Below are 19,245 nucleotides of genomic sequence, written 5' to 3' on the forward strand. Positions count from 1 at the left end.
GCTGCTGGGTGGCTAGTTGGATATTTCACTGAGTAACAAATAAAAGATAATGAAGTTCAGCTTTTGATTTCCAGTTGCAGATATCCATGCTAATAGTTGTATAAATGTTAGGATTAAAATATTTTCATAAATAAATCAACTGTTTTTGAACTAATTAGAAAGCCCTTTTAAAATGGCAGCATGAATTTGCTACATCAAAAAAAATTGAAAGTATATCATGCAACCACATCTACTGAAGATAAACTTGCCTGTGCTACTTCTACTTCAGTGGAGTTTTGTTTAATTTTAAGGCAAATCTCTTTGTTATAGGCTATAAGCTCTATTATTTGTATAGTCAGAGGCATGGTGCCCTGGGCAGAATATTGGAGAGTGGGGCAGGTAGAAGGATGCTCAGATAACTCTTTACCTTGACTGCTTTTACTGTGGCTTAGACTCCCTGCACTGCAGCTGTTGCTGCTGCCACGTGGCTCCCCATGGGCTGCCACTGTGGCATCCTCTCTAAATTGGGAACTGCTGCTCTGCTCACTCTACTTACTGTGTTCAGTAGACCAAAAAATAAAGGAAACAAGGGAGAAAGAGAAAGGTACTTTATTACTTTCATGGACAATAATTTGCAGACAGGTACTGTAATTAATGTCAACTCGTGATTCTCCCAACATGGCATCTCATGATCCACGTAAAATTCACCAGACTCCTTAGGTACAGTTTATGTGGTTTCCAGGTACTGTTTCCTACTGTGAAGCTTATTGCAGCATGGGGAAAAATCCTCTCTTCAGGAAAGGATTTGTTAATTGTAGGATATGTTACATCACCACAAGTGGTCTCAAACAGAAAATGGAACATGCAGCACATACCACCCTGTAAATGCTATAGAGACATAGAAAGCTGAACAGATAGGGCGCTTGTATATGTGATGGTGGGACCACGTACACATGACAGAAAGTGACGAGAAATAGTCATTTGTCTAATGTCATAGCATCACCATATGCATATGCATGATATTTTTCATGTAAAGATTTATTTCAGCACGGCAACTTAGACCACCTCTAATGTATTTTAGTTTGACTGAGACAAATTGTCCCATTGTAAATTAAAAAAACCTGTGCATATACATGTCTGGTGGCTGGAGGAGGCGGTGGGGACAGTGCACAGGGTGCTGGAAGCCCGGGCATGCTTGGAGAAGCTCTGGCATGGTGGGCTTCCAACGCCCTATGCACTATCCCCACTGCCTTCTCCGGCCACTAGCACACCCAGTCACCCTCCTGCTACCTTGCTGCACTGCCCCAGGGTCTAGCCAGCCCATTCCCAGGCAGTCCCAGGCAGTGGGAAGGTGGCTGGGATGGTGCACAGGGCGCTGGAAGCCTGTTGGATCTGGCAGTTTCTGCCTGTGAGATGAGGTAGCACCCACCCACTAGCAGGCTGCCTGGGAAGTCCCAGGAGGCAACTCCACCGCAGAGGAAAACACCCACACTTCCCCCAACAGCTCAGGGATTGCATGACCTGGCAGCAGCTCACATGGGGAGGCTCTGCTGAAGGGGGGAAAAAGGCAGAAAGGGGCCAGCTTTTTTTTTTTTTGCTGGTGGAGTCTGCCTAGTTCTTATGTGGCTGTGGGATGAGCTGCCTGGTCCTTCCCTGTGTGGCAGTGGTGGCCCCTGGGGCTACCCGAGCAGGGTGCTAGCATGGGTACTGTCCCAGCTCACAGGCAGCACCCGCCAGATCCAACTCTTCCCTGAGTCTGCACGCTGGAAGCCCACCAGGCCTTGCTCCACACATGGGCTTCAGGAAGAGTTGAATCTGGTGGGTGCTGCACACCTGCACAGCTAGCACCATGCCCACATGGCCCTGGGGGCTCTCCACAGCTATGGGGCCACTCGGCCTGCTGATAGCTCGCGCCCCAGCCATGGGAGATGTGGACAAGCTCTGGGGGGCAAAAAAAAAGGATTAGGCCCCTCACTGCTTTGTTTTTTTCTCAGGAGAGTCTGCCTGCACAAATTGCCACTGGGTCCCAGTCCTTCCCTCCATGGCAGTGGCACCCCCCGGGGCCACCTGGACAGGCTGCTAGCATGTGGGTGCCACCTTGGGAGGGAAGGACCAGGCCCCGCCCCCCACAGCTCAGGGGCCACTGGTAGCTTGCCCCCTGGCTGCATAAGAGGCAGGCTGGCTGCACCAAAAGAAAAAAAAAGGATTGGGCCACTTGCGGGTTTTTGTTTTTTGTTTTTTCCCGGTGGAGCCCATTCAGGGGGCAGGGTGGGGAGGGTGAGCTGATGTCAGGCTGTCATTGTTTTATCACTGTGATGGAAGCCCCTGAATTGAAATGGTGGGTCACAATTAAAAACACAGAAAATTAAAAACCCGTTTCAGTTTAGGGGAACTAAACCCTCCTCATGTGTACAAGCGCCCATAGAGGAAACTTGAGATATTGGACATTTAACTTTGAAATGAGTCTTCTCATTTGTGTTGAATTCAATAGCTTCCAAGCAGGAAGTGAGACTAAGATAAACCCTCTGTATGCCATTTGGAGTAATGTAAGACTTTTATTTTATTTATTTATTAGATTTTATATGTCTCCATTCCAAAAGATGGCTCAGGGCTGCTTACAGTAAGAGAAAGAACATCATATCCAAGCGAATGGAGTAGAATATAAAATAAAAGTTTCTTTAAACAGTATCCCTACCTAGCCTTGCTTGCTAATCTCCTACCCAAATTGGAAGGTCTTACAGTACTTCCACAGGATAATTTATGTATTCAAATGACTATACTCATCATCGCTCAATTTACTCTTTATATAGAAAATACTGTTTTAAAAGAAGTCTGAAAACCTGTGCTGGATGCAGCATTCATGTGTCAACATAATCAGATGGAATGTTTATAGAAGATGCCTAACAGATGGCACATTACAATAAATGCACAATTTAAGCCGTATATTGTACTAGAAAGGATTAATAAAGAAAGCAGAAAAGCAGTCTCCACTGTGGAGGGTGCTATATACAACTAAGCATCCAGTCCAGGGCTCTTATCTCTGGGCTGTTTCAGAGGATTATGTTTGAGATTTGAATCCAATATCTCTTCAGCTGCATGGAAGGTTCTTTTTTAGGCTGACCTTAGCAGAGGTAAATCCATCTCCATTTTCTGAAAACAGCTGTCTCCCACAATCCAGGACTGAATATTTAACTGCTGTAAATTCTCTCAAATATATGTTATTAAGATATCTTATAAACTTTGAATCCAACCCTTTAAAAGCTTTGGCCAAATGCTTTTCTTTGACATCCATTATAAGCTGTACAAAGCCCTGTCTCAACATTGATGTTTTATTCCCAGGCATCTCTGCTGCTACTTGTAAGATCTATAACTTTTCACTATCCAGCTATATCTTGCAAAGCATTTGCAGTTTAAAGTACTACACAGTAAAAATCAGCAGTTTTCTTGTTATATTCTGCATAGATACCTATCAGCAAACCTGCCATATATATAGAAATGGCCAGAAATAAATACACACTAAAAAGTTAGAGGGAACATTACTCAGAATAGTTTAATGTGATGATCTGGATTTCTTTGTTCTTAATATAAACATCAGCTGAAAAAACAAAACCCTTTAAAATGCAAGCCATTGAGGATATTATGATTTTTATGCTTGATTCATGATCCAAAACTAAGCAACAGTAAATGCACCATCTGGATATTTAATAGCTAGAGGTATATTTTTTTTCTTAATGGTTCCATCCTCTCTCTAAAGTAAGTTTGTTTTTTGTCCATATCTGCTTGTCATTCATTATCATGCTTTACTAGTCATATGCTTTATTAAATGTTGATTTTAATGAGGCATTGAAGAAGCAGGCAGATTATGTTTATAAGGCTCCCTCTACAGCTATATCTATTATGGAATTACCTTGTTAATTGCCCAATAAATTTAGACTGGCTACACGTGCACATTAACTACAGAGCCTTAAAAAGCTGCAGCCAGATATAAAGTTATTGCTTGAAAAATCATAATAACTTTATAGTTGGTTTCTATCCAGCTTTATTAGCACATAAAGGAAGTCTGAAGCTGAGAGACCTCTGCTGCTGAGATCTTCCAGCCACTGGGGAACACAGTGAGCCCTCAAGGCTGGGAGATCACAGCCATTGAGATCTTTGTTTGCTCTATGCAGTGGCTAGGAGATTGAACCTTCTGCAGTCTCTCAGCCATTGTGATCTGCCAGACACAGGGTTCACCACATACCCCATGGGCTAGGAAATCACAATAGTGCCCCATGACTGCTGGAACAGAGTCTCACAGCTGATGGGACTTTTGTTCCTGGCTGTGCCACAAGTGGAGCCAGGGCTGAGAGTCCCCTCATCTGTGAGACTCTCAGCTCTAGCTCTGCATAGTCCCTCTGGCTGGGAGTCATGTCAAGAGGATTGGACTCCCCCTACACCAGCAGTTAGGCACAATGGGACCTAATGCACCATCCCACAATCATGCCACAAGTGCATGGCAGGAGGTGTGATGATGTTGATTAGCCATTAGATCCCATGGCTCTTTTACCTGCATGTGTAGAAAGGGCCTAAGAAGTATAGCTGTTGTAAGGATGTTTATAGAGATTCACAGTCTCCTTCACATTCTGCTGACATTTCAGTAATTTTATCAGATCTTCCAAAGATTTCACGTACATGTTAAATAAAATGAAGAAGAGAAATTAACTTTTTCAGGCCTTAGGAAACCAAGAGTCCATTGGCCATATATGCCTCTGTGCAGGGCCTGAAAAAAAGAACATGAGCCATTATATTGCAGTTACTCAGAGTTCAGTTCCTTTCATCCCTCTAGCCATATGCACAAAAGTATGAGTATCACTTACTTTATGACTTGTGGAGAAGACCAGTAGGACAGGGGTGGATTTAGCTCCCTTTTCAAAGGAGAAGCAGAAGTCATTGCCAAATAGCCACAGGAGATAACCTGAAGATAGAGAGATAGCTTGTAGTGTGCAGTGTGTGATGTGCACAATAACTCTAAAATATATTTTATGAAATGAGTAAATTTGACTGTCAATTGTTTTTATTATTATTATTAATTTCTTGCACATTCATAGACCACACTTCATAACTGAAAGATGACAGGAGTGACTGAAAAAAGGAAACCCATTTATGTTGGATGTGAACTCCTCATTCCTTGCCCAACAGCATTTGTTTGTTTGGTTTTGGGTTTTTTTGTGTTTGATAAAAGTAGCAGCTCAGCATATTGTAAATAAATGAATTAATAGAACAACTCCATGAAATATAATTATCTTCTCCTGACACCACAGTCATTAAATAAAGCATCTGAATGATTTATAAATGTATTTATTTAATATGGTATATATTTTATTGCTCAAAATATATTTCCCTAAATCAACTTGCCCAAATATTTTGCAATTTATTTCCAGGGCAAGATAAAATATTCCTTATAGCTAAGTTATGTGTTCTTGGGGTTGCCTAAGTTTATGACCTCCTTTGACTGCTTTTTCTCATTAGTCTTTCAGAAAAGGAATCCTACAGTTTTCTTTTTGATAACAGATGCTAAACAAGCTAAAATTTAAGGGTATTTCAGAAAATAATGCCTATTTCAAAATAAAAGCATTTTGTGTACAATGATCATTAACTGATGCAAATCACTTCTCTTCCTAGTCATAAATGGGTGCACTTGTCAATGCCACCATCAGTGTTCCTTGCTGCTATGTTAGTCCCAATAATTGCACAAGAAATTATTTTATTTCAAAATTGTTACTTTCTTAAATACCTTTCTAAAAGGCCACCACCAAATTCTAAAATGTGGAATTTCTTTTATTTTCCATATCAGAAATGGCTCTTAAGGAAAAATTTTTAAAAAATCAAATGCTATTCATAAATAATCTCAGTCTCTCTATCTCTCTCTCTTTCATGACATTTTAGGATTACAAAATTTGTATATTACTATCTAAATTTGATAACCATTTGACTGCTTCAGGGGTAGCAGCATGGACTGATTTTAGATCGCCAATAAATGACCTCATTGGACAATCATTCACAACGTGTTGCACTGTCTGAAAAATTGCACCACAATAGCAAACCAGACTCTCTTTGATTTTCCATTTATGGAGTGGGTGTCCACATTTTGCATAAAGTGTCTAGATGAGATTCAGGGAGGACCAAATTTTTTTTTGGTAGGTCAAATCCTGACAATAGGGGATTGTAGGGTCGCTGATGATATATTTCTGCAGCGGGTTGGTATTTACCCAAGCTTCCCTCCACTATTCTTTGATGCTCTTATTATCATCATATCTTGTTATCTTCTTGGTGTATTTCCAGAAAGGTCTTCTAGATTTGAGCCTATCTGGTGGTGGTGTGGTGATGTCTTTGCTGATTGGGAGGTTTTGGTTACTGATGGCTTTATGGTATTCCCTCATGCATGTGTCATTGAGGAGGATCTGTTGGAGAGCAATGCTCACTAGGCCTGGAAGGCATGGCAATGGTGTACATTGTAGTGTTCCTGATATAATCCACATAGCTGCATTTAACTGTGTATCGACAATCTGTTTATTCATGCTTTTGTTTCAGACTGGGGAGAAATATTCTTCTGCAGAGAAAACAAGTGCTAGACTAACCATTTGCAGTGTGGTTGCATTAGCTCCTCATGTCATTCCAGCCAATTTATTCACAAGGTTAACTCATGCTTTCATTTTTTTAGCAACATTGTGTAGATGTTTACAACAGGTAAGGCTACAATTGAGAGTTGTGCCGAGGCATTTTTGGGTGATGGTGAAGTTCTGATTGGCATAGGTGTTGTTTAAATGAAATGCTGCAATGATAATTTTCCTCAGATTTGGGTGAAGTCTCCAGCACACAAAATAGTCTACAAGTAACTTGAGGTCTTTTCAGAGATTTGTCTGGACTTCAGCCTGGGTCCTTCTTTGAGTAGAAAGTGCCCAGTCATTGACATAGCTGAATTTCCAGCTGGTGGTGACAGGACGATCACTTATGTAAAAATTAAAAAGTGCAAGCACTGATCCTTGTGGGACACCGTTCTTTAGTAGATGGGTTCTACTGATAGTGTTTCCTAAATGGACATGATATCACCAGTTAGATAGGAGTGTTGATAAGAGTTGGAAGGTCTGATGACCCTCGACACTTTCAGCAGGGGGCCATCTTACCATACAGTAACATAGGCTGCTGATAAATTGCTGAAAGCACCTCCTGTGATCTCTTTGCACTGGTATCCAGCTTCAACATATGTAGTGAGTGCCAGCACTTGGCCATAAGTGCTGCATCCAGAGTGAAACCTAGCTTGTTCAACTGATATAACCTTCTCAAAAATGGGACATGTGATCCAGCAGCATTTTTTTTAGACATGTATATGTTGTGCAAAGCAGGGATATAGTGTGGACATTTTTTTGGATCCATGGTTGATTTTTCTATGGTTTGGAATAGCAATGACCTTCACTTGCTGCCATATCTTGGGAATTTTGCTTGTGGCCATTATGTTGGAGAAGAGTCTGGGCAACCAACAGCATCCTTTTTGGCCAACATGTTAGGGTAGATCCCTTTAATCCTGCAACCTTCCCTGATCTGGTGTCTCTTAGGGTTTTGATGACCTCTTCTTCAGTGAAAGGAGATGACAGGGCTGTTTTTGGCACACATTCTATCACTGACTGACAGAGCTGAGCCCTTACTTGCTGTCTAGTCTGGCAATCCCAAGGGGTTTTCCATCCAAAAGCATTTTTGAGGCAATGGCATTTATGGATATACTGATGGTCTTATTTGTTAGTATGCCACTCCTAGATGTCTCAGGAGGCTCCAAGATTTATGGTTTGAGTGTGTAAGAGAGCTTTGCCACATTCCAGGTTTCCTTAAGCCAAGAATTCCTGGAACAGAAATTCACTTTGTTCACTCCAACATAGAGTATATTCTACCTGCTAGTCCCTGGGCATGTGTGATTGGACCGCTTTGAACACAAGCTTCGTGAAGTGCTCTAAATTTTCTGGTTTCGGTGGAATTTAAGAAATAGTGTGCTTGATATCCTCAGTAAAATCTTCCCAATTAGCCTTTCCAATGTTATGTCATGGCATGGGAAAGGCCATTATTGCTGGAATTTGAACCCCTATGTGTACCAGGACCGGCCTATGTTGGCTGTTCAGGAAATAGTTTAATCCCATTCCTGAAGTGCACAAAGGTTCACCCAAGCTATCGTGTTTAACAAAATATTGATCAGGGTTTGAATCCTTTCTCCATCATGAGGAGTGAAAGGTGCTTTGATCTTTACGGAAGGAAGGAACAGGTTTTCTATCATTGCCCAGTCAATGAACTGTTCACGGTTTTTGTCAGCTGTGTAGCCCCAAGCTGTGTGATGGATGTGAAAATTGCTGGCAAAAACTGATGGATGGTTAATGGTAGGCCCCATGCTTGGAATTCATGTGGTATTTGGAGGTTTAAATTTATCATGGATACATCTCACATTTTAACGGTAGAAGCCCTAGATGTATTGTTTTCTGGATTTGTTGTGGTGACATCTTTAAGACCAGATTTCACATACGTTGCTAGTCCATGTTTGGGATAATGATGGCTTGTGACTAGAAGAAATCCCGGGATCTTCATTTTCAAGGCTCTTTAAGTGTTAGTTTTATGGGTTTCTTGAAGCAGTAGCATCTCAGTCTTATGGATTTTGAAGATTCTTCCCAAGGAATCATACTTGGGCCTTGAGGCTCTCCATCTTGAGGGCTAGGTACAGACAGTCAAAAAGCCCAAGGCTGAATCGATTTAGCCGTTGCAGGTTAGGCTAAGATGCACATATTAAATGGAAACAGAAGTGAACAGACATTTACCTTGGGTTTGGGAAATGTGGCTTCTAGCCTGTAGTGGCTCAGGCCAGAAGCTAGGGGTGTGCTAGAGCATGGCTTTCTGGGTGTGTGTTCACTTCCTCTTCCTGCTGCCCCTGAGATTTCTGGGTTTTGCAGGACCTCATCCAGGGTTTGCCTGGGGGGCAGTCCTCCCATGCAGACTATGTGGCATCTCTAGCTGGGCTTCTCTCCCCCTCCCTCCCCCCCACTCCCCAGCTCCTTATTAGCCTGCCCTCACTGCTCCAGCTAGGAAACCCTGCTCTCTAGTGCAGACAGTCCAGCCCAGCCAAGGGCTGGAAAGCATGCTGGGATGCTGAGGGACTATGATTTAACTTGAAGCAGGAAGGGATCTGGGCCAGAGGTTTCATAAACCAGCTTGGCCCAGATCAGTTAAGTCTGATACTATATTCAACTAGGTTTATCTTAAACCAGTTTCAGCCATTTTGAAACTGGTTTATGTGCACTGAACTTATGTTCTGTTATAGGTTTAAACCAGTTTTTAAACATTTAAATGAGTTTATGTGTAACTTCTGTCCGTAACCTAAGTGGCACACATGTAGTGGTGGTCCCACATTGAGATAAGTTTGGCCTAGAAAAAGGTGTTAGGCATTGTCATCCTGATTAGGAGACCTTTACAGGCATTTGTTCATTGAGTTAAAGACATTGGCTGTGCTTTAGCATATAACAGGGAAGACCGCTAGAAGGTTGTCATCTTCTTCCTCAGCATCTCAGTCAGTTAAATGCTTATTTGACATCTTCTTCCCCATCACCTCAGTCAAATGCATCCTTTTGAAAACCACTAATGAAGGAAGTTCTACAACTTCACTGGTCAGTCTATTCCACTGTTTTACTGTTCTACCGTCAAGAAAGTTTTTCCTGAGATCATCATTAAAGTAATTAAAGTCTTTTCCCTTTGTATTCAAACCCAAATTCTATACAAATGTACTTATGTTATTCATTATGAGAAGTCCTACTGACTTCACATGACTTTAGAGAAATCAATAGAAATAGTCACAATACATAACATTAAATGTGTGTAAATGGAAACTAATTACTAGAGTTCAATTGCACGGGAAGAAGAGAGCGGTGAATTTAATATCTTGAAAAACAGAAGTGGAGGAACTTCAGAGGACTGGCATAAGAGGTATTTGAGAAAGAGAGAGAGATGAGAAACTCTGTGCTTTTAGATTTACTGTACTCCCTGATGTGTTGTTTTCATTCATATCTTCCCCAGGAACTATGGAAAGTTAGTAGGTGGAGTGGATAAGCAGAAGGAAAAGCTTTATAAATGTTAACTAAAGTAGAAGGAAATAAATGATTTTATTTTGGAGCAAATCCAAATTTCATTTAAATTGTTTCTATGAATGGACTTTCAGACAAAAATATCACCCTATTTTTTTTAACTTTTGTTCATGGACAGAGATGATTCAAGTAAACCCATGCAGATCACATCCAAAGGATATTAAAAATTAGAACAATGCATGAAATCTGTTTTACAGCCTACTCCAAATAGCTCCTGTTTCTGAATAGTCCATCTCTTACTGTGTTGTGAACACAAATAAAATATTATACAGTGTTTTAGTGTAATTTTAATGGAAGGCATGTAACTAAAGTTCTTACGTTTAAAATTTATCTGTATGATAGAGGTTTATTGACAGAACTCTACTTATAGTTCATTCGAAGTGTACTTTGGCTACAATGCACATAGCAAAACTCTTGCTTATATATAACTTGTGGCCACTGAAATTATCATTAAGAATTTCCAGTTGGTGTTTAAAAACAATGTGATTTCTACTTATCTCTACCGTTTGCTGATTTGTAAGCACTGCAGAAAATTCCATCCTCTAGCCATCATGGCTTATACTTTTTTAATCACATATCTAGCTAGTAACTCAGAGACTCAGATGACTGCAGAATTAAAGAAAATTAATTCAGGAACTATCCAGAGAGAGTTTGTGTAATTCCAGTTGTTAGGAAAGCAGCTTGCTTTGTCAGTTCAGAACAATTCATTAATTTAGATGCTGGCTTCTAGGCACTATTTAGACCGCAGGTTGGATTTAGAAGATAAATGGTGAAAAAGGAGGTTTTCTGCCTACCCAAGGTGATTTTTTTTTTTACTTCAGCTGTAAGCAGACTTTGTTTGCAAACTGTGTGAGCTAACCTTTTATTACATGGAAAGGTCACACAGTGACTAATGATAGAATGATAAGAACGATGATATCTCAGTTTAAAAATGTAATTAAAGTAGGGAATTTTTAGAGCTCTATGGTATTTTACTGCCACTTACAGACACATAAAAATATAATTGCCACTAATACATCGTTTTAATATTAGTTTTAACTTGTACTTTCATGGATTCCTGTTTCATTTATATACTTTCTGCATGGAAGACAATTCTATTATTGTTTGTTCTGTATACAACGTACACTTCGCCTGATACAATCTACTTGTCTGAGATGAGATTCTGCAGTAAAAATAACTTTGAATTAACATTTTCTACAGTATTAACCATTCTGCCCCTTGCCAGCCCATTTGTTTTAACAAATGGGTACCCGTAGTCTGAAGCCTTGGGACACATATCACATTTTTGGTCATCTTTATAACCTGTAGGGCGATAGTTTCCACTAAGATTTTTCATCCCAGACAATAACTAATGACTCCATACTGCAAACATTAGCTCACACTCATGCATCTGTTGACTTCAGTAAGAGTAGGTATGGGAATAAAAATAGGTGGGAGCATGTTAAAGCATGAGGTCCTACTAATTTATAATACATTACACATATCTTTGAGCACGATTCATGCAGGTGTAGTGATGGGATTGAAACAAAACTACCAGATCCAAACATCCCTAAATGCTGGAAAATTTTGAAGCTGGATCTACAGTTAAGTAATCCTCAATTCAAAGCATGTCTTAGATCTGGATCTTAATTTTTATTAAATTTGATAGCAAGTCAGTGGGATAAGTAAATAATGAAAAAAAGCTCATTAAAAAAGGAAACATTTATGCAGCTTTAAAATGTTTGGTTAACTGTTTTTGTTCTCAAAATCATTTGTATTTTTATCATATTTCTACACTGATTAGCTGAGCTAGATAGGATAAATTATTTCCAGTTTAACCTGATGAAGGACTTTATGTATATACAGCCCAGTTCATTTTGTTCATAAAATGTCTGTTCTAACATTTCTAACCCATTCTTCTAGATTGCTGCACTGTCTGTTTTTTGGCAGATAAGCATCTAACTTTTTGAACTACCAGAGATAACTGTGTTCATTCATCCTTTTTTGGAGCTTCCTAATTAGCTCTTCAGTAAATGCCTCTGTCTGTACCTGTGTCCCTGTTAGGGCTCACAAAATTAATAAACTCTGGAGCAAGCTAATACTTGTAAATACAAGTACTAGCTTTCTCTGGAGATTTTTTTTTTTTTTTGTATGCAGCAGCACATGTGTAGATACTGCCTGGGTGCCTGGGACACAAGGGTGCTTCAGTGTGGGGACTGCCTGTCAGCTACCTCAATGCAGAAGCACCCTTGTGCCCTGGCACACCCCTTCACAGTACATTGAGCTTGGTCAGAGTAGTCCCTGGCTGCTGCCAGCCATTGCTGCTCCAACTGGGCTCAGCGTACTGTGCATGAATAAACACCACAGCAATATACTCTGGAGTTGTTTCTGGGTACATGTTTAAACAGTGTACCTGGGGGCAAAAAAAAATCTGCAGCAATAGATGTATTTGTGTGCATTAAGTGCACTTATACATGTGTCCTGGGTATAATTGAAGCATACTAGGGTTTTGAATGAGTCTTCCAGGAATTTGCCAGACTTTTAAATAGATACCTCCTCTTAAATTAGTGCTTTTAGGTTGCCAAACATTTTGGGCGCTCAACCTTGAAGAAAGATGTTTTTCCATGAGTAGGTGGTTTTTAATCTTGAAAAACACTTAAATGGCCTCAGTTTGAATACTTAAATATTGAACACCAAAACTTTCCAGTCACTTTTGAAATTTTAACTATAGTCTCTGATGGCAAAGGGTACAGACTGAGTGCCAAGGGGTTTCTATGCCAGGCACCAATATAAATAATTCTCTATTTCGGAGTACAGAGTAACAAATTTAACTTGCATCTATTCTCTGATTCCTTTTTTTTTTTTTTTTATTCTCCAGGGAAAAGGAAAGACATGCCATTAAAAGATAAAGTCTAGATTAGGCACCAGATTAATGAAATAAGAAAACTTTAATACATAGAAATCTCTATGATTATCAAATAGAACTAACAATTATGTGGAATAATATAATTAAGTTACTCAGTTGGAAAAAATCACAGATACATACCATTGCCTTTTGTATGTATTGGACTCAGAATTATTCCCTGGCAAATATAAAAATATGTTAATACATAGAAATGACCTCACAGAGGAACTATTTTTCATGCAGTGCCATCTAAGCTGTTTATAGCCTCAGAAAAAGAACATAATGAGTTTGGTGAGTTAAGTGACATCTATATTTTAAATATTGCCAGTCCTCATAATTTGTTTTCCATTTTCCTTGCTCCTGTGTTACTCAGGAAAAACTAGGATTGAATACCAATTAGAGGTTCAATAAATATTTGATGCTTGCTTTGTACTTTTTAAAGCAAACTTTTAAGTTTTTTTTTCTATAACTGATAACTCTTTACAATATCCTACACTGCACTTTGTGAATAATGTTATTGAATTAATATTTTTCTGGAGTATGCTCATGACTCCAGGAGGCTACAACGTTGATACGTGAGGCATCTCCCTATTAATATTGTCCTCAGTGGTACATGTATATTATTACTATAGACATTGAAGCCCATCTCCAAAAAGGCATAAGTTGCTTAACTCTCATAGATTTCACTGGCAGTTTTAGACCTAAATACCTTTAAGAATCTTGGCCTGAATAGTAGTGTAAGTTGTCCCTTTTCCCTGGGTCAAATTTGAAACAAACCATCTTGTATGCAGTCAGCATAAGCTCAGTAAGTTAGGACTATGTGACAAATGAAAATGTAGCAAACAGTGGGCACATCTACATGAAATGTTTACTGCAGAGCCAACTAATTAACTCAACAGTAAATATCTCAGTGTCTCCACGTGTGTCCCTACTAGGGCACAGGAAATTAATAAACTCAGCAACAGGATAGTACTTGTAAATACAAATACTATCCTGCTCTGGGGTTTTTTCATGCACAACTGCACATCTATAGATGCTGCCCCAGTTGGCTGTGGGAACAATACTGGCCCACACTGGAGCACCTTTATTCCCCAGCCAGCCCCTCCATAGTACATTGAGCCTGGCCAGAGGCAACACTGATGCTGTCGGTAGGGCTGGTGCCCCCTCTGACACTGTCGGTGTTGGTGGCTTCTGTGGGTGCCTCCCCAGATTCAGGAGGCACCAGTCACTCATGTCTCTAGTCCTGGGAGAACAGTCAAACAGCACACCCAGGAGCAACAAATTCAGAAGCAATAAGCTCTGGAGTTTATTCATGTGCACTAATTACACATGTAGATACATCCAGTTTACTACAGTCACTAATCTAATAACAGAGGGAAAAAAAGAAAGAAGAAAATGACAAAAGTGCCAACTGTCTCAACTTTCAAGGCTGAGTTCTGGTGTTCACCAAATATGGGAAACTAAGTTCAATCAAGTGATTCTGCCTAAACTTTTTGGGGCCATACAGAGTTGTTCTATTTCAGCTGATAAGCTGGTTTAATATAGTGCAATATTTCCTGGCACTTCATAAATATACTTATGCTTCCAGTTTAAAAGTAGGACTGCTTCTGGTTCAAGGGCATCATGTAGCCTGTATGAACATGGCTATTCTGTCTTTGTTCTGAACTGGAAGTAGCATAGCTACATGTCTGTGGTGCTGTGCCTGGGCTCATTAACTCGGCTTCTTAGCAAACTTAACCACCCGGTTCTGGAGGTTTGTGGAACATCCAGGATTATGTTCTTGATTTTTTCTGCCCCAAGGTGCTCTGTTTAATGAAAAGTTTCTCTAGTAATGTAACTACATTAGAAGTAAGGGGGAGACAGAGAAACAGAAAAAGAGAGAAAATACCAGATAATGCAGGGAAGACTGACTGACTACCTTCCTTGGTTCAGGCCATGTATTTGTACCAGGATAATCACAGCTCTCCCAGTATAAACTATGAGCATACGGGCATTCACACAGTTTCACTTAGAACAAAAATGGTAATTTTGACAGAAAAAAAATAACCCCTAACTCAGTAGAAATTTCTCTCTGGGGAATTTTCCCACCACTTGACTCTTCTTGGGGAAACAATCCCCACACTTTCCCAAGACTAGGCCACCCCATTCTGGAAAGAGCATGGGGAACATTTGCTGTTCATCTCCTTCCAGTGCTAGGAAGGGTCAAATGGCAAGGAAAGACTCCCATTTCTTCTCCAGACTGAAGTAACCCCAGTCTGGAGAAGGTTTGGAGGGCAGCTTCTCCTGCCTCTCCTATAGGCTAGGAGGAGAGGAGCAGCAGCTGCTGCTCCCCACCTGCTCCCCAGACTGGAGTCACTGGTCTGGGGGAGGCAGGAAGGATGTTTGCTGGGCTGCTCTTCTTCTCAGTCCCCAGTAGGGGTGTGTGAAGTGGGCAGTATTCGGGCCAAATCTCCTTTGAACTGAATCAGTGACCGAAGCTTCGCATATCCCTAGTCCCCAGCCACTAGGAGTCAAGTGGAGGAGCAACCTCTCTTTACTTCCTGCTCGGTCCTCAGAGTCCCCACTAGAAGTAAAAATCTCCACTGTTAAAAAAATTTTTTCTTAAAAAAGTATTTATTTGTTACCAAGTATCTACCACAATTAATTTAATAAGGTGATAGGAGTACAACTCAGAGTAGAGGAAGAACAAGCTAATGAGCATTTAGATAAAATAGATTAGAGATCAAGGTAGCAAGGTGTGATTAAATTCATCCAAGGTTCTGGGACAGACATTGCATAAATGAGTTTGAGCCAAATCAGGTATGTCTAATACTACATTCAACCAGGTTTACCTCTGACTACTTTCAGTCATTTTCAAATTGGTTTATGTGCACTGAACATCTGTTCTGTTACAGATTTAAGCCAGTTTCTGATCACTTGAACCAGTTTATGTATAATGTCTGTCCCTAGCCTTGGGGATTTACCAAAATAATCTCTGAACCAATGCTTTTTATCTTCACCCCAAGAAAAGTGAGGAAAGTTTTTGTAGGTTGCATAGTATAGTAATACTATGTACTTTTTCAAAGAGGGGGGAAGGGACACAGAACCCAGATAACTATAGACCTGTTAGCCTAAATTTCATTTCCAACACAGTTTTATTCCTGGCTGGATTATATTCAGTTTTTCATTAACAACTTGGATAATGAAAGAGAGAATATGCTTATAAAATTTGCAGATAATACCAAAGTGGAAAGGCTGTAAGCACACTGGAGAACAGGATCAGAATTCAAAATCATCTTGACAAATTGGATAATGTTTTTGCAATCAACAAGGGAAATTCAATAAAGACAAGTGCAGTGTGCTGTACTAGGAAAGAAAAAATCAAATCTTCATATACTAAATGGGGAACAGCTGGCAAAGCAGAAGTATGGTAGAAAAGGTTCTATGGATTATTGTTGACCCAGGGATATTTATGATCTACTGTGCTATGTTGCTTCAGAAAAGGCAAATCTCATCCTGTTATGTATTAACAGGAGTGTTATGTATAAGGCATGGTAAATAATTCTGCTCTGTGCATATGGAGTATTGTGTCCTTAGGCTGCAAGCTGAAGGAATGTTTAAAGTATCTGGAGAGACACCAAAAGAAAGAAAAAAGAAAACAAAAAAGATAAGAAACGAAAAAAAAAAAAAGCTCTGAGGCAAATTGAAAGATTTGATTTCTCTCTTCTAAGAAGGAAAAAAAAACTAAAGAGGTCAGGACAGTTTTATGTAAAAAGTGCTTTAAAGGAGAGCAATAAATTATTCTCTAAGTCCACTTGGAGGAAGGAAAAGAAGAAATCATCTTAATTTGCAGCAAAGAAGTTCCAAAATGAATATTACAGAAAACTTTCTTCTGTGTTAGGGTAATAAAACAGTGAAATAAACTGCATAGAGCTGTTGTAAGAGTCAAGAATTCCTGTGGGTGTTATCTTTGTGTTGTACCAACTGTAAATTTGGTACAGATATAGGTAAGCTTTCAAGTATCATAGGGTGCATCTACACATGTGTTTTATTGCAGAGTTGACTAAGTAGCTCTGCATTAAAGTATAACCATCCACATGTGCACCAGTGTTAGGGTGCAGTAAATTAATTAACTCAGACATAAGATAGTGCTGTGGGGGACAGCACTATCTCACAGTGGAGTAATTAACAGTGATTAAATGCTCATGTGGATGGTGACCACCATGTACAAATTGCACCTGGTAAGCCCAGGCAGCCAGGGGCCAAACCCTCAGCTCCTGCCAGCCCCTCTGTCACCTGACACTGCCACCCAGAGCTGGGGGGTGACCCCCAAGGCCCCCTGTTAGCCAAGGGCTGCTCTGCCCTGGCTCTAATTGCTGCAGTCTTGGGTTTATATATGTAAATGATGTTAACAGTGACACAAACTGCTCTGCAGTTTATTGTGTTACCTTAATAGCACTTGTAGATGTAACCACAATACCCTTCCTTAGGCCTCTGTTGTAGAATTTCTTCATTAGAAATATTTAAGGAAAGGTTATACCAGGGGTCAGCAATGTTTTTGGGCAGAGTGCTGAACACACCTGTAGTCTCAACTTGTAAGAAGTTGGCATATCAGAGGTGGACAGCAGGAGAGCTGCATGGGGCCTGATCCTTGTTGTGGCAGTGTGGCCCTGACCCCTTTCTTGCCATCTGTTCTGAGGCATGTGTATACCCACTGCCAGCAGAGCCCTGGTGCAGCTCCTTGAAGCCTCCTGGCTGCCTGCCACAGCTGGTCCAGGCTCTGGGCAGGCCCCTGCTGCTTGCCACAGAGCCTTGGCTGTTCACAGAAGGTGGCAGGGAGACTGCAACAAGGATTGAGCTTCTTGTGGCTCTCCCACCATCAGCCCTGAGTGTGCATTCCAAGCAAGATGCCTCCACATGCCATGCTCTAGCATGCATGCCAGGGTTTGCCTACCCCTGGGTTAGACAAACATTTGGAAGTAATGGTTTAGTTATACTTAAACCTGCCTCTCTGCAAGTGGATTGGAATAGTCCCGATATGACTCTGCCACTACTGTACTTGTGTGACAACCTCTCCCAGATACTCACTTTTATACTACCTTTGGTGTGTAAAGTCAGATTACAGGGGATTGTGTCCCTTAAGTCAATTTATGTAAAAACCCTAAGTCAAACTTTGTTACTGCCATCTGGTGCCTCACAGAAAAGTCATACATATTAGGCCTGTGCAAAGCAGCTAGTATTCACTTTGGATTTGGCCGATTCAGGGAACAGAGATTCGATTCAGTGATTTGAATCATTGTCCCAAATTGATTCTGCCAAATCTGATTCAGAGATTTGGCCACTACCAAATCAGCCGACTCTCCAAATTAAACAGGGCCCATCCCCCGCCTGCTATCCCAGCTCTATTAATGGCTGCCCTGCCCAGTGCCCCCCCTCAAAAAGCCCCACACTCACCAGCTGCTGCCAGGTGGGGGGGCCATCCCTGCTGCCCCCCGCTGCCCTTTGCTGTGTGGGGGGCGGGGCTCTGCTACAGGTCCCCATTGGCCCTAACGGATGGTGCAGCAGCCAATGAGTGTGGGTTTGTTGTTTGTTTTTTTTAAAGTCCTGGAATGCTGGGGCCAGATGAGGCAACCATTGACAGGGCTGGAAGAGTGGGCGGGGGTCAGGGGCTACTTAGGGTGGCTGGGAGAACAGGCAGGGGATGGGGCCTGGTGGGGGTCCCCCCAGGGTCCCCTCTCCACTCCTCCAGCCCCCACTCTCCTGCCCCCTACTTACCAGCATGGAGTCCAGGTCCAGCTCCCTGCTGTGGTGAGTGGGGACTACCCAAATCACCGAACCTCCAGATCACCTCCAAATCTTTTTCCAAATTGATTTGGAGGCTTCAGATCAATTCAGACCTTTTTATTGGTCTCCTGATTCAATTTGGATTTGGAAATTTGGCTGCTGAATTGGGCCAAATCTCCTCTGAATTAAATCAGCAACCAAAGTTTCATACATCCCTAATATGTGTACCTGTTCTTCCTTCACTGTAGGGGAAGCTTTCACTTACATCAGAGGAACAGCCATTCCTATATGGACAGTTACCATAGAGAAGCTGACGCATCTATTCCTGTCCCCTAAAATATGTTCTTTTTTCCAGACCCTCCGTCAAAACTGAAATGTTACATAGAAACATGTAAGATCTATTTTTTGCACAAATGAAGAATGAAATCACTCTGAACCTCTGAAATAATGCCAGAATTGTGTTTTGGCCCT

The sequence above is a fragment of the Gavialis gangeticus genome, unplaced genomic scaffold (genome assembly GCF_001723915.1).
Source record: "Gavialis gangeticus isolate Ggan-Ray unplaced genomic scaffold, GavGan_comp1, whole genome shotgun sequence".
NCBI classification, from domain to species: Eukaryota; Metazoa; Chordata; order Crocodylia; family Gavialidae; genus Gavialis; species Gavialis gangeticus.